Source organism: Saccopteryx bilineata, chromosome 9 (genome assembly GCF_036850765.1).
Source record: "Saccopteryx bilineata isolate mSacBil1 chromosome 9, mSacBil1_pri_phased_curated, whole genome shotgun sequence".
NCBI classification, from domain to species: domain Eukaryota; kingdom Metazoa; phylum Chordata; class Mammalia; order Chiroptera; family Emballonuridae; genus Saccopteryx; species Saccopteryx bilineata.
In genome coordinates, this window is record NC_089498.1 from 74,200,670 (window position 1) to 74,214,292 (window position 13,623).

A 13,623-nucleotide genomic window follows, 5' to 3' on the forward strand; every position below is an offset into this window, starting at 1 on the left:
CTCGCGTTGGCGCTGGGCACAAATCCCCCTAATATCTGTGAGATTTTGTCACCTGGTCCTTTTTCTTGAATGTGACCACAGGGAGGGACCATCGTGTGGCTGCTGCAATTTGGCCCCCACACCCCCTCCCTCTTCCTCCCGCCTCCCATTTGCAGAGCTCCTGACACAGTTTTTCCACGGCAGCAACTGGGAATTATTTTGAATCAGGTAAGTGAAAAACCAATGTTCACTGTTGGAAGGGAAAAAAAGAAGGAAAGGAATGCCACCCTCATCCAGCTCCTCAGAGAAAACAGAATATTTTTGAAAATACCCTTCTAGCCTGACCTGTGGTGGCGCAGTGGATAAAGGGTCGACCTGGAACTCTGAGGTCACTGGTTAGAAACCCTGGGCTTGCCTGGTCACGGTACATATGGGGGATGATGTTTCCTGCTCCTCTTTCTCTCTCTCTCTCCTCTCTCTCTAAAAATGAATAAATAAAATCTTTAAAAAAAATCCTTCTGTCATTCATAAGCATGATGACTGGTATGGGATGTATCTCCCTCAAAGTGCCTTGTTATGACATCAGCACATTACCTGTTTGACATTAAAAAAAGAAGAAAATATCCTTCTAGTTCTTTTTCTTTATGTGCATCTCATTTTTTAAACTGATACATATTTTTCTGCACTGTGGTCACATTGTATATACTGCTCTATAATAATTTTTTCTTCTCTCCCTGCTCCGCCCCCACCCCATATGCAAGTCCCATGTAAAGATAGGGAAACTGAGGCAGAGAGCATCCAGTAACTTTCAGAAAGAGTCGGGGGCTCAGAGTGGGACACAGAGTAGGAGATCTGTGTCCTCCTGACTCTGAGGGCCACGTGGGCTGCCCTGCGTGGGATTCTTGGAGCCGTCCTAGGCCCAGCTGAAGCCCAGAGGGCAGAGACCTGACTGCCCTTTGGACAGCTGCCCTGCTCACCCCCCCCCCCCAGAGCCTCTTTTAAGGACTTGAGCAAAGTGTCCCAAGTCTTTTCCTCAATAACTGAAAAATAAGGGGGAAAAGAGCCTCAGTCTCCCCACCTGTAACAGATACAATAGTGCTCACGTCACTAGTGTCAGGACTGGATGGAATACTGGGTGTAAAGTCTGGCACAATTTTAGGTCAGGATTTATAGGTTCTACTTTATCCTTTTAAGTCACCACATAGAATTCCATTATATAATATATGTGTTATTTTCAGTTTTTTCATATTACAATGTTGCAATAAACATTTACATCTACAACTATATGTTGGCATCAACCTCTAACTGATATTTTCAGGCATGCTATATTTCTACATGATTCATTCCTAAAAGTAGGATGGCTAATTCAGCCAAGCATGTGTGGAATACAATTTCAATACTGCCGTTAAATTACTCTTGTAAGAATCCATGCCGGTTTCCAACCCCACAAACAGAGAACGAGGTGCCTGTCCCCACAGGCTCCCAGCAATGGGGATGATCAGGCCGTAAAATGTCTGCTCACTTTTCTCCTTCACAAAACCTGAGGCGCCGTGGTGGCATGGGAGGAAGTGGCACGGTTGGCTGAACAATGCCCCTCCAGGATGTCCATGTCCTGATCCCCAGGTCCTGGGGTTACCGCCCAGGCAGAAGGGCTTTGAAGAGGTAATTACAATTATGCACCTTGAGATGGGAGACCACCCTGAATTGTCTGGGGAGAGACTCATCTCATCACATGACTTCTTACATGCGAGAACCTTTCCCAGCTGTAATCTGAGGAAAATGTGATTTTGGAAGATGGGTTAGAGACATGTGAAGTTGTTGGCTTAGAACAGGGGTCCCCAAACTACAGCCCGTGGGCCACATGCGGCCCCCTGAGGTCATTTATCCAGCCCCCACCACACTTCTGGAAGGGGCACCTCTTTCATTGGTGGTCAGCATCCATATCCTGTGCTCCTGGAGTACTGTATGTAGCAGCGTCGCTCACATACAGTACTCTTCCGGTGACGTGGGATGCATGCGTCCTGGCTCCGGAAGCGCGTCATATCACTTGTTAAGGCTAGCAGTGACAAATATGGAACCGGACATTGACCATCTCATTAGCCAAAAGCAGGCCCATAGTTCCCATTGAAATACTGGTCAGTTTGTTGATTTAAATTTACTTGTTCTTTATTTTAAATATTGTATTTGTCCCGTTTTGTTTTTTTACTTTAAAATAAGATATATGCAGTGTGCATAGGGATTTGTTCATAGTTGGGTTTTTTTTTTTATAGTCTGGCCCTCCAACAGTCTTGAGGGACAGTGAACTGGCCCCCTGTGTAAAAAGTTTGGGGACCCCTGGCTTAGAAGATGGAGGAAGAGGCCGTGAGCCAAGGAATGTGGGTGGCCCCTGGAAGCTGGCAGTGGCTTCTCCCCTGGGGTTTCCAGAAGAGAATGCAGTTCTGCCAGCAGCCTGATTGGAGTCCAGGGAGACCCATGTCAGACATCTGGCTCAAAGAGCTGTAAGAGGATAAATTCGTGTTGTTTTAGGGCACTGGTCGGTGCTAATTTGCTGTGGCAGCACTAACAATGCAGAGGGCAGACATGGAGCACCGAGACCCTCTTCCGGAGAGAGCCCTCTCCACACTCTGGTGTCCTTACCACACCCAGAGCCCACAGGGTCCTTCCTGCTTCTGTGTGGTTCCCCTACCCGAAGGCCCTGCTCCCTCTTGAACTGAACCCTCCCCTCCCTCACCACCTGCTCTGCTCACACACACTCCTTCACTCCGAGCCTTCTGGAGCCCAGCAGACAGCAGAGATCTTGTCTTCCTTTCCCACAGTCCACCTCGGCTCACCTGGACCACCTGGGTGGAGAAGACAAGTGCATGTGAAACAGTCTTTGCTCTTTCGACATCCGGACCCAGCTGGGAAGTGCAGACGTGGAGAACCAGCAGTTATGAGTATACTTTGTGTTTCACTGGCCATGAAGGGCCAGCCTACATTGTTCCTCTGCACTCAGGAGCTTTTACTTGATTAGGGCAATAGGTACATCTTGCTGGCTAGGTCCCTGGGTGGGGCAGCCTGGAAGTGGGGAGGCTAATGCCTCTGAAGCAATCCTCAGCCTATTCGGGGAGGGGCAGTGGCTGACTGCTCCAGCTCCCACCACCCGGTGATGGCCATTCGGCCATTTGGGATGCCTTCTGCAGGGGACAAGCTCCTCTGCCCCCAGCAGTGACCTCAATATTGCACCTTTCACTAGCTTTCCCTCCTTCCCCCTTGCATTCCTTCTCTTCCTCATCCCAATAAACTCCTGCACCTGGGTCCTTGTCGCAGGCTGTGCTCTCAAAGGAGCCCAAACACAGAAAAGATTGCAAGTCAAAATCCAGTGTGGAGGCACCAAAGGCATGCAAACGAGGGGCTCTGGGACACAGCAAAGCCACTGCCATGACAATCAAGGTTGGGGACTATTTCAGACTAAACAAGACCAGGGGGACATGACTGGGCGATTTAAAGAACAACAGAAATGTTTCTCACAGCTCTGGAGGCTGGCAAGTCCAAGACCAAGGCACTGGCAGATTTGGTGTCTGGTGAGAGCCCGGTTCCCTGTTCTTACACAGCTGTCCTCACTGTGTCCTCACATGGTGGAAGGGGCAAAGGAGCTCACTGGACTCTCTCTCTCTTTTTTAATTAATGATTTTAATTTATTGTGTTTACATAGATTCAAGTGTCCCACCGAATATATCTCCCCCCACCCCTGTGTTTTCCTCAGCCTCCCTCTTTGCCCCCTCCCCCAATGCCTTCCCCCCTTCCCTCCAGGATTTGCCGTCCTGTTCTCTATAACGCTGTTATGTATATATAATTTCACCAATCTCTTTCCCTTCTCTGATCCCATTCTCTCATCCTCTTTCCCTCTGGTCCCTTGGACCCCGCCCCTGCCTCTGGTTTGTTCCTCAGTTCACATTGTTCATTAGATTCCTCAAATGAATGAGGTCATATGATATTTTTCTTTCTCTGCCTGGCTTATTTCATTTAGCATGATAGTTTCCAGGTCCATCCATGTCGTCGCAAAAGGTAAGATTTCCTTCTTCCTCACAACCCGTAGTATTCCATTGTGTATATGTACCACTGCTTTTTAATCCACTCGTCCACTGATGGACACTTGGGCTGTTCCCAGATCTTGGCTAAACAATGCTGCAATAAACATGGGGGTGCATTTCTTCTTTTGAATCAGTGATTTGGTATTCATAGGATATATTCCTAAAAGTGGGATAACTGGGTCAAGGAGCAGTTTTGTTTTTAATTTTTTAAGGAATCTCCATACTGTTTTCCACAGTGGCTGCACCAGTCTGCATTCCCACCAGCAGTGCAGGAGGGTTCCCTTTTCTCCACACCCTTGCCAGCACTTATTCTGTGTTGTTTTGTTGATGAACGCCACTCTGACAGGTGTGAGGTGGTATCTCATGGTTTTAATTTGCATTTTTCTAATGATTAGTGATGTTGAACATTTTTTCATATACTTATTGGCCATCTGTATGTCCTCTTTGGAGAAGTGTCTATTCATTTCTTTTGCCCATTTTTTGATTGGATTATTTAACTTCCTGGTGTTGAGTTTTAGAAGTTCTTTATAAATTTTGGTTATTAACTCCTTATCAGACGTATTGGCGAATATATTCTCCCATTGTGTGGGTTGTCTTTTTATTTAGTTCATGGTGTCTTTAGCTGTGCAAAAGCTTTTCAGTTTCATGTAGTCTCATTTGTTCATCCTGTCCTTTATTCCACTTGCCTGTAGAGATAAATCAGCAAAAATATTGCTATGAGAGATATCGGAGGGTTCACTGCCTGTGTTTTCTTCTAAGATGTTTATGGTTTCACAACTTACATTTAAGTCTTTTATCCATTTTGAGTTTATTTTTGTGAATGGTGTAAGTTGGTGGTCCAGTTTCATTTTTTTTGCAAGTACCTGTCCAATTTTCCCAACACCATTTGTTAAAGAGACTGTCTTTACTCCATTGTATGCTCTTACCTCCTTTGTCAAATATCAATTGTCCATATAGGTGTGGGTTTATTCCTAGGTTCTCTGTTGTTCCATTGATCTATCTGTATGCCTGTTCTTTTTTTTTTTAAGATTTTATTTATTCATTTTAGAGAAGGGAGAAGAAAGAAAGAGAGAGAGAGAGAAGGGAGAGAGAAGGGGGGAGGAGCAGGAAGCATCAACTCCCATATGTGCCTTGACTGGGCAAGCCCAGGGTTTCGAACTGGTGACCTCAGCATTTCCAGGTCGCCACTTTATCCACTGCGCCACCACAGGTCAGGCTATATGCCTGTTCTTATGCCGGTACCAAGCCATTTTGAATACAATGGCCTTGATGTCAGGAAGTGTGATGCCCCCCCCACTTTATTTTTCTTTTTTAGGATTGCTGAAGCTATTTGTGTTCTTTTTTAGTTCTGTATAAATTTCTGGAATACTTGTTCTATATCTTTGAAGTATGTCATTGGTATTTTAATAGGAACTACACTGAATTTATAGATTGCTTTGGGTAATATAGACATTTTAATGATGTTTATTCTTCCTAATCGTGAACACGGTATATGCTTCCACTTGTTTGTATCTTCCAATGTTTTATAATTTTCTGATTACAAGTCTTTAACCTCTTTGGTTAAATTTACTCCTAGGTACATTATTTTTTTGTTGTTGTTACAATAGTGAAGGGGATTGTTTTCTTAATTTCTCTTTCAGACAGTTCATTATTGGTGTATAAAAATGCCACTGATTTCTGAATATTGATTTTTATATCCTGCGACCTTGCTGAATTCATTTACTAGGTCCAGTAGTTTTCTGACTGAGACTTTAGGGTTTTCTTTGTACAGTATCATATTATCAGCAAATAATGATAGTTTTACTTCTTCTTTTGCAGTTTGGATGCCTTTTATCTCTTCTTCTTGTCTGATTGCTGTGGCTAGGATTTCCAGAACTATGTTGAATAAGAGTGGTGAAAGGGGGCATGCCTGCCTTGTTCCTGATCTTAAGGGATTTCTTTTCATTTTTGTCTATTGATTATGATGTCGGCTTTGGGTTTGTCAAAGATGGCCTTTATTATGTTGAGGTATGATCCCTGTATTCCCACTTTGCTGAGAGTTTTGATCATAAATAGGTGCTGGATTTTATCAAATGCTTTTTCTGTGTCTGTAGATATTATCATGTTATTTTTATTCTTTCTTTTGTTTATGTGATGAATCATATTGATTGATTTGTGAATATTGTACCAGCCTTGCCTCCCCAGAATAAATCCCACCTGATCATGATGTATGATTTTTTCATGTATTGCTGGATCCTGTTTGCCAGTATTTTGTTGAGAATTTTAACATCTAAATTCATCAGGGATATTGGCCTATAATTTTCTTTCTTCATGTTGTCTTTGCCTGGTTTTGGAATCAGAATTATGCTTGCCTCATAAAAGAAATTTGGAAGTCTTCTTTCCTCTTGAATTTTTTGAAATAGTTTGAGAAGAATAGGAGTTAGTTCTTCTTTGAATATTTAGTAAAATTCACCTGTGAAGCCATCTGGCCCACAACTTTTGTTTGTTGGGAGCTTTTTTGTTTGTTGTTGTTTTTTTTACAGGGACAGAGAGAGAGTCAGAGAGAGGGATAGACAGGGACAGAGAGATGAGAAGCATCAATCATTAGTTTTTCGTTGCGCATTGAGACACCTTAGTTGTTCATTGACTGCTTTCTCATATGTGCCTTGACCGTGGGCATTCAGCAGACTGAATAACCCCTTGCTGGAGCCGGCGACCTTGGGTCCAAGCTGGTGAGTCCTTGCTTGAACCAGATGAGCCCGCGCTCAAGCTGGTGACCTCGGGGTCTCGAACCTGGTTCCTCGGCATCCCAGTCCAACGCTCTATCCACTGCGCCACCACCTGGTCAGGCTGTTGGGAGTTTTTTTGATAACTGTTTCAATCTCATTTGATGAAATTGGTCTGTTTAGGTTTTCTGATTCTTCTATATTGATTTTTGAAAGATTATATGTTTCAAGGAATTTGTCCATTTCACCTGTTGTCTAATTTTTTGGCATACAGTTCTTCATAGTATATTCTTTTTTTCTTTATTTTTTTATTTTATTTTATTTTTGTATTTTTCTGAAGCTGGAAACGGGGAGAGACAGTCAGACAGACTCCCGCATGCGCCCGACCGGGATCCACCCGGCACGCCCACCAGGGGGCGACGCTCTGCCCCGACCAGAGCCACTCTAGCGCCTGGGGCAGAGGCCAAGGAGCCATCCCCAGCGCCCGGGCCATCTTTGCTCCAATGGAGCCTTGGCTGCGGGAGGGGAAGAGAGAGACAGAGAGGAAGGAGAGGGGGAGGGGTGGAGAAGCAATGGGCGCTTCTCCTATGTGCCCTGGCCGGGAATCGAACCCGGGTCCCCCGCACGACAGGCCGACGCTCTACCGCTGAGCCAACCGGCCAGGGCCTTCACAGTATTTTCTTACAATCCTTTGTACTTCTGGTCTGTCAGTTGTTACTTCTCCTCTCTCATCTCTAATTTTATTTATTTGAGTCCTTTCTCTTTTTTTCTTGGTGAGTCTGGTTAAAGGTTCATCTATCTTGTTTACCTTTTCAAAGAACCAGCTCTTGGTTTCATTGATCCTCTGTATTGTTTCTTTAGCCTCTATGTCATTTATTTCCGCTCTGATCTTTATTATTTCCTTCCTTCTACTTCCTCTGGGTTTTAGTTGCTGTTCTTTTTCTAGTTCTTTTAGATGCAGGGTTAAATTGTTTATTTGAGCTTTTTCTAGCTTCTTAAGGTATGCCTGGAGTGCTATGAACTTTCCTCTTAGGTTTGCTTTTGCTGTGTCCCATAAATTTTGAGTGTTGTATGTTTGTTTTTATTTGTTTCAAAGAAATTTTTATTTCTTCCTTGATCTCATTGTTAACTCGTTTGTTATTTAATCACATACCATTTAGTTTCCAAGTGTTTGAGTGTTTTTAGTTTTTCTATTGTAGTTGATTTCTAGTTTCATGCCATTGTGAACCAAGAAGATACTTGAGATGATTTCAATCTTCTTAAATTTATTAAGACTCGTTTTGTACCCTAACATGTGGTCTATCCTAGAGAATGTACCATGAGCACTTGAAAAGAATGTATATTCTGTTGCTTTAGGGTGAAAGGTTCTGAAGATATCTATTAAATCCAGTTGATCTAGTGTGTCCTTTAAGGATGCTGTTTCTTTGTTAGTTTTCTTTTTTGAGGACCTATCTGTAAGGTATTTTTCCCTGCCAAGAAGGAAGGAACGGGGCTCGGAGCCACAAAGTGTGGAATAACAAAAGGCTATATTAAGTACAGAGTGCGCATCCCTCCCGGCAAGGTTCCCTAGCTCCAAGGTAAGATGGAGGCCAGGGAAGTTGCATGGATTAAACCGCGTGGGAGATATTTAAAGGGGTCCCTCTAGGGAAGTCGAGCTAACATGACGTGGTGAAATCCCACTGGCTGGTAGATGGTCACTTTTTTCCAAACGGTTCCTGTGAAGCTTCTTTTGGCGTGCTTGGTTGTGGGCGGTCCCAGCCAAAGTTCGTGGGTCTGGGTTCCCCACGTGACCATCCCCCATTATTCACTGACCTTACATTCTGACCTTTTGTGTTAAATAGAAAAGGGGCACCATTTATTCGTCTGGCTACTTCCTGCTGATTAGGGGCATCGTGGGGAAGGGGAGATCAGAAGGTGGTAGCTTTGAGGGGTGTCGGGAGGAACATCTGTGTGGCCGTGATTGGAGAAACTTCGCAGATGCGGTCCTGTAAGGATTTTTTTTAAAAAGGAGGAGTAATGGGGGATTTGTAGGGTCCAGCCTTTTGGTGAGCTGGAGATGGATGGAGTCCAGTGGTTCCAACTGACAGAGGTCCTGTAAGGAGGCAAGCTTGAAGAAAAACTGCATGTCAGGAGTGGTGTAAAAAAAGGAAAGGAAGAGGGTCCCATCCATTCCCATAACCAAGACCTGTGAGGGAACTAGAGGTCTAGAGTGTGATGGCAAAACAGAGAAGGTAGCCTCCATGTCCACAAGAAATGAGATGGACTTACCTATTTGTTGCAGCATACCCTGGGTTCTCCGAGTCCAGGCTGTGTCCTAGGAGTTTGAGCGATGCACCCACCTGGCTGGATTGGCCTTCCCATTCGGGCGGCTTGTCCTCCACATAGAGGTGCTGAGGAAAAGCCTGTTGCCCAAAGGGGCAATTGCTCCGCCAGTGACCAGGCTGCTTGAAGTCAGGGCAGGGCTCAGTGGGCAGCCATGGACAGGGGGTCCTGCAGGGACCAGTGGTCCTGCCTGCCACTCTTAAAGCAAGCTGCTGGTGGCTCTGCTGGTCTCAGGGTTGCCACAAGAGCTGGGGTTTGGTGCGTTACCTTCTGCTGCATGCGGGCCTGGAGAACAGCCTTGGCCTGTTTCTACTAGTTGGGACCATTAAAAACTTTAAATGCTGTGTTCACAGGTTCCGGATAAGGGTTTAGGGGATTGGGAATAAGAGGAGGAGGGCTCGTGCGGAGCCCGGCACCCAGATCCCACAGGAAATGCTGGAGCCAAAGGCAGGACAGGGCCAGAACTTCCTGCAAGAAAATTGGGGTTGGACGTCCTGAAAACCAGTGTACAAGCCAATGCCAGGCTGAGAATGGCCTGACGGGGGAGGGACTTAAGAACACAGTGGAGAAGGGAGGGGCCCCTGACCAGCAGGGGAGGAGAAAGAGAATGGTAGTGGTGAATAAGAAACAGGTTTTTGTAAAGGGAGGGGAGGGGGCTCTCAGAGGGAAGAGACTCGAGTATAAAAGAGGTCCGCGGAGGGACCAGAGAGAAGTCCTGAGGGGGGGGGTCAGACAGGAGGGAGAGAGAGTTGGGAGTCCATGGAGAAGGAAAGATCAGGAGTGGAGGTTTTAGGTGAGGTTTCTCTGGCCAGAAAAAGGCCTGTGTGGTGGAACAGGCAGCACAAAGATTAAGGACAGGTGCGTGAATAATTAGAAGCCGTGTATGTAAGAGATCTCCAGTCAGTTCCCAGCTTTTTTGGCGATAGTTAAATTGGTGAGGGTGTTAACACCGAAAGTCCCTTCAGGAAGCTAATTCAGTGGGCTCTGCGGCCTGGCCACAGCGGAGAAGAAGAACAGTTTCTTCTTCCTTAGGGAGAGAGATTCCTGTGCCCCCACAGCCCCCCTCAGTCCTTGGAGTGGTCAGATTTGAGTATTAGCATCCTAAAGACTCAAGGCCTGGCCACAGATGGAAAAGGTAAAGTGGACATGCTCCAGATGTCTCCGAAGCATACGCACTCGGACGGACGGAAAAGACTTCACTGACGTAGCTACGGTTTTGGACCGGGCGTCTTGGAGGAAAGAACTGGGAGGAAGGCGGAGGCAGGGGACTTACCGCATCATGCGCCGAAGTGGGTGGAAGGTCGGAGATCCTGGTTCTTTCTCCTGGTTCTTTCTCGGAGGGGATAAGGAAGAGGAGCGGTCCTTGCGGACTTCTACTCCTCCCAGGTTTTCGGCACCAAAATGTAAGGTATTTTTTCCAGACGAGAAGGAAGGAAGAGGTCTCAGAGCCACCAAGTGTGGAATAATAAAAGGCTTTATTGAGTACAGAGCACGCATCCCACTCGACAAGGTTCCCTAGCCCCGAGGTAAGATGGAGACCAGGGAAGTTGCAAGGATTAAACCACGTGAGAGATATTTAAAGGGGTCCCTCTAGGGAAGTCGGGCTAACATGACATGGTGAAATCCCACTGGCTGGTAGACGGTCGCTTTTTTCCAAATGGTTCCTATGAAGCTTCTTTTGGCGTGCTTGGTTGTGGGCGATCCTAGCCAAAGTTCACAGGTCTGAGTTCCCCATGTGACCATCCCCCATTATCCACCGACCTTACACTATCCATTGATGTTAGTGGGGTATTGAAACCCCCTACTATTATAGTATTGCTGTTGTTCTCTCCCTTTATGTCCATCAAAATCTACTTTATAAATTTAGGTGCTCCTATATTAGGTGCATAGATATTTATAATGGTTATATATTCCTGTTGGATTGCTCCCTTCAGCATTGTGTAGTGACCTTCTTTATCCCTTACTATATATAACCTTTGTTTTAAAGTCTATTTTGTCAGATATAAGTATTGATACCCCAGCTTTTTTTATTTCTATTTGCATGAAATATTTTTTCCATCCCCTTACTTTCAGTCTGTGTATCTATTGTTTTGAGGTGGGTCTCTTGTAGACAGCATATGTACAGGTCCTGTTTTCTTATCCACATAGCTACCCTATGTCTTTTGATTGGAGCATTTAATCCATCTACATTTAAGGTTATTATTGATATATAGTTGTTTGTTGCCATTTTATTCTTTAAATCTACATTCCTCTTTTACTAGATTTTTTCCCCCTTTGTTCTATTTATGGCAGGCCCCTTAACATTTCTTGCAGCATTGGTTTGGTTGTAATAAATTCCTTGAGGTTGTTTTTTGTTTTTTTTGTTTGTTTGTTTGTTTTTGTGTGTGTGTGTGTGTGTTTTGTCTGGGAAGCTTTTTATTTCTCCTTCAATTTTAAATGAGAGCCTTGCTGGATAAAGAAATCTTGGTTGTAGGCTCTTGTTTTGCATTACTTTGAATATTTCTTGCCATTCCCTCTGGCCTCTAATGTCTCTGTTGAGAAGTCAGATGTCATCTTTATGGGGACTACTCTGTAGGTAATTGACTGCTCTTCTCTTGCAGCTTTTAGTGTTCTTTCTTTATTTCTTAATTTTTGTATTTTAATTATGATGTGTCTTGGTGTAGGCCTCTTTGGGTTCATCCTTAATGGGATTCTCTGTGCTTCTTGAACTTGTGTGACTTTTTCCTTCATCAATTTAGGAAAATTTTCAGCTATGATTTCTTCAATCAGATTCTCTATCCCTTGATCTTTCTCTTCTCCTTCAGGAACCCCTATGATTCTCTTCATGTTGTCACAGAGCTCTCTTAGAGTTTTCTCAGACTTTTTGAGCCTCTTTTCTTTTTGCTGCTCTGCTTTCGTTTATTTTGTCCTCTAAATTGCTGATTTGATCCTCGGCTTTATCCATCCTGCTTTTAATTCCTTCTAGTGTGGTCTTCATTTTTGATATTGTATTTGTCATTTCTGACTGGTTCTTTTTTATTATTTCAATGTCCGTTTTGATACTTGCTATCTTTTTATTTAGGTGCTCGTTATGTCCATCCATTGTTGCTCTAAGATCTTTGAGCATCCTAACAATCACTATTTTAAACTCTGCATCTGGTAATTTGGTTATTTTCATCTCATTCAGATCTTTTTCTGGTGATTTCTCTTGTTGATTCATTTGGGTTGCATTTCTCTGCCTTCCCATTTTGTCTGTGTATAAGAAGGATGTGGCCACAGGAACCCAATGGGTGTGGCCTCTGTATCCCCTAGGTGTGGTCTGTCTGCAGTCTCAGCACCCCCACTGCTGCCACCTTGGGGTTTGGGCATGGGCATTGCCGGTGCCTGCCCACCGCTGCAGTCGCTGTGGCTTCCACCTTGCCTCTGTGGGCAGGACTGTGTTTGTGTGCCTTGGCTGCAAGCCCTGGCCAGCCCCCAGCCTCCGCCCCACTCTACAGGCGGGACTGCATTAGCTACTGGGGCCACAAGCCTCAGCCCTGCAGGTGGGGCTGTGCTCATGTTCCCCAGCTTCCACCTTGGCCAGTTCCCCAGCTTCCACCTCATCCCTGTGGGAGGGACTGCAGGCAGAACTGCTCTCATGTGCCCAGCCCACAGCCGTAGTCAGACCGCTTTTGCATGCCCCTTCCACAACAGTAACTGGCCCCCGGCTTCCACCCCCACCATCAGGACTGTGCTCACATGATCAGGCTACAGCCACGGCTGTGGCCGGCTCCCCATTTCTGCCCTGGCCGACAGGACTGCACTCCTGCATCCCACCTCCACCTGCCCTCTGGCAAGCACTCAGCAGTGTGGGGTGGCGATACAGCTCAGAACTTAGCACTCAATACTGTATCCCTGATGGATCCCTGCTTCTAAGTGATTCTTTGCTCTGACTGCAGCAGGAGAGCTACCCTTTGGCTGGTAACCTGCTTCCTTTTGCTGGTATTGCTGGTTCCAGGAAAAATATTCACTTTAGATGTGGTGATTCAGCCCAAGGGTTAAGGTGGCTGTCACTCAAAGTGTTTCTCCCTGTTTACAGATTACACTCTCCCTGTTACTAGATTACACTCTCTTCCTGCTACTCCAGTCCTCTCAGCTCTCCCCACCCCCTGGAGCCCCAGGTGAGTGGTTGTGAAGGAGGTTTTCTGCATGGTCCCTTTAAGAAAAATCATGGGTCTGAGAAATCTGTCTCTTTCTCACAAACAGTATCCTTACTTGTTTTGCAGCTAAATACTGTCTGTATGCCTCTTCTAGGCTCTAGGGCTGCAGGCTGGGGCTTTGGTCCTGGGGCCCAGGCCCCTCCCCTCTCAGGAAACCCCTCTCCCACCACATGAGTCCCTCTGGGTTGCCACTCGCTCCCGGGAGATAGGCAGCTCTCTCCACGTTTCCGCTTTTTCTACCAGTCAAGGAAGAAATCAGTCACAAGGGATATGAGAAAACACTTGTAGGTGCGTGACAATGAAAGCAGAACATATGAAGATAGACGGGAGGTGGGAGGATGCTATTCACATCCTCCAGTGAGAAGA

The 13,623-nt window shown here is 45.5% G+C and overlaps 1 non-coding gene and 1 pseudogene across 1 annotated transcript; one reads left to right on the plus strand and one right to left on the minus strand.

The window, feature by feature from the left end:
• The first annotated feature begins 491 nt into the window (after nt 1-491).
• Nucleotides 492-583, plus strand: LOC136313837 (small nucleolar RNA U13; annotated as a pseudogene).
• A 6,764-nt stretch (nt 584-7,347) lies between these two features.
• On the minus strand, nt 7,348-7,423 carry TRNAD-GUC (transfer RNA aspartic acid (anticodon GUC)). Its single transcript has one exon. It is a non-coding gene; the product is annotated as a tRNA-Asp (tRNA).
• Between the last annotated feature and the right edge of the window lie 6,200 nt (nt 7,424-13,623).